The following is a 2,965-nucleotide window of genomic DNA, read 5'->3' as shown; positions in this document are numbered from 1 at the left end:
ATTTGTTGTCCTTCCTTTACCTCGTCATCTACCTCGTGATGATGTAAAAGCCTTGTTGTTGATTGTTTACGTATAGAAGTTTCCCTTGTGTTTCTATGTTACTATCATCATCCTCAATTATTTCTTCGTATGCTTTTAATCTTCCAATAATATCTTCAAATCTCATAGTTTTCAAGTCTAGGAATTATTCAAGAGAAGATATTATGTGAATTTTTTTTGGCAAGCTATTGAGAAAATTTCTTACAAGTTTGGATTCTTCTATTGCTTGTCCGAGTGAAGCATATTTTGATGCTAGCTCCGATAACTTTTCCGCAACGCTATCGATTGTTTTTGAATCCTTCGTCTTAATTCTTTCAAAGTTAGACCTTAGGGTTTGAAGTCTTGCTTCATTGACATGATAAGCTCCTAGGTTTCTAGATTTGATTCTGTCCCATATCCCTTTAAGTGTGTCTTGTTTGTCGACTTGTAGAATAAGACCTTCTGGAATTGCTTGAAACAATAATCCTATCGCGATATTGTTTTATCAGAATCATCCGTATCTTGTTCAATCATATCCCATACTGTGTAGTTCGTTGTGCTTAACATAGGACATTGGATCGTTGTGGTGAAAACTCTTTTGAACGCGTTGTGTTGTTGCCTCCTATAGCTCTAGATTAACAACAGTAGGTCTTCAAGATCGTTTTAAAACCATAAAACTCTGATACCAAATATATATTTTTAGAACAGACTTAGCAATGGTATAAAGACAACCTTCTTTATTAATGTTTAGAAATTATCTCAAAACTAAACACTCAAAAGCTCTTGTATTCTTATTATCAAAGTCACAACTCAACTTTGATATTTATAGGAATGTTAGACCCCTTTTGCTAATCGTATTCCTAATTTAAATAGAAAATTTTCTTTTTCCTATTTCTAATACATGTAGATAGTTTTCTTTTATCCGTAACCGACTTGTTAAGAATCACTTGAGCTGCAAGTTATTGAAGCTTATTCAACAAGACAAACCCATACACCATTCAAGTAATGCAGACAGGAAAGCAATAAAATGAATAACCTGTGGGGGTAGGGTAGCTCAGATGTGAGCAGACTGAACATATGAAGATTGCATATTCAATTCACCCTTACCGCATATTATCTTTCAATTTCCCTAACAATGATTATAAACGATGTCGTATAAGTAATAACTTAGGCTTTAACAAGAACGGGTCCTAAAAGCCGATTTTCAAGCTAATTATCCTACCGACCTTGAATATAAACCGACTATTTCATCCCTTTATAATTTGTTATCTGTATTATTATCCTTGACGTGAGAATATCGACTTAGGCCCTGTTCGTTTGATTATCCAGATGATCCATCTGGGCGAAGATGCAAATCGATGTTCGTTTTGTGCATTATAATGTTACATCCAGATGGATCACCCAACTGAATTTTTAAAAATTCATCTCAAATTCTCACCCAAATGAAGGTGAATCTTGATGGTGCATCTGGATGCAAATGCATTTAGTTCAGTCCAAAATGATTAATGACAAAAATGAATTTTTAAAATCAAAATATTATTTTCAAACCCTAAACTCTATTTTTTTTTGCATATACATTTTTCTGCTATAACCAAAAAATGCATTTTCTCGCAAAAACTGAAAAACACATTTTCTCGCCAAAACCGCAAGATGCGTTTTTCCGCAAAAAAACGCAAAACACACATTTCCATAAAAACACATTTTTCGGCCAAACCAGTAAAACCACACTTTTCGACCAAAACTGAAAAACGTATTTTCCCGTCAAAACAAAAAAAAACACATTTTCCCGCCAAAACCCAAAAAATACATTTTCCCGCCAAATTCCAAAAAGCATTTTCCGGCCAAAATCACAAAAAGTATTTTCCCGCTAAAACTGGAAAAACACAATTTTCCCGCCCAAACTGGAAAAACGCAATTTTCTCGCCAAAACCGGAAAAACATATTTTCCCGCCAAAACTGGAAAACGAAATTTTCCCGCCAAAACCGGAAAATGAACTTTTCCCGCCAAAACCAGAAAAACGCGTTTTCCCGCTAAAACTGGAAAAACGCATTTTTCGCCAAAATCGGAAAAACACATTTTCCCGCCAAAATCGGAAAAATGTATTTTCCCACCCAAAACCGGAAAAAATGTATTTTCCCGTCGAAACCGCAAAAATGCTTTTCCTGCCAAAATCATGAAAAAACTTTTCCCGCCAAAATCGCGAAAAAACTTATCCCGCCAAAATCGTGAAAAAAACTTTTCCCGTCAAAAACATATTTTCCGCCAAAACCGCAAACACACACTTTTCCCGTCCAAACCATAAAAACGTATTTCCCCCAAAACCACAAAAACGTATTTTCCCCCAAAACCACAAAAATGCATTTTTCCGCCAAAAACACATTTTCCCTCAAAAACCGCCAAAATATTTTCTGCCAAATTCGTAAAAATGCTATTTTTCTGCCGAAACGTAAAAAAATATATTTTAATCATTTTATTAACTAGTCCACCTGGATGTAGATGGAAGTTAAAAAAATGAAAAACAAACGAACATAGTTGCATTGAGATGATTCATCTGGATGCATGGACTAAATGAAGAAACAAACAACACCCAGATGGAGCATCTGGATAAGACATCTAGATGGATCATCCGGATACATTTTCCAGATGTACAAACGAACAGGGGTTTAGACTAAAGATGGTGTTTATTTCGATCCCCAATGCAACGACTCTGTCGATCGATGTAAACCCTAACACAACCACCATCTCAGCCTTTGAACAAATCGTTCAGCAACGTACCAACGTTCCTCAGCCTCTCCTTCGCTACTCGCTCCGTGCTCAAAACCCTAGCCGCGTGTTCCACGACTCCCTCCTATTATCAGATCTAAGTGTTTGTCGTTTCTCTACTGTGATTATCCACGTTCCTCTTTTGGGTGGGGACGAGGGAGCGCTTCCGCCGCGGTTCCCCGA

This window comes from Brassica oleracea, chromosome C3 (genome assembly GCF_000695525.1).
Source record: "Brassica oleracea var. oleracea cultivar TO1000 chromosome C3, BOL, whole genome shotgun sequence".
Lineage (NCBI taxonomy): Eukaryota > Viridiplantae > Streptophyta > Magnoliopsida > Brassicales > Brassicaceae > Brassica > Brassica oleracea.
This window is presented reverse-complemented; position numbering follows the sequence as displayed.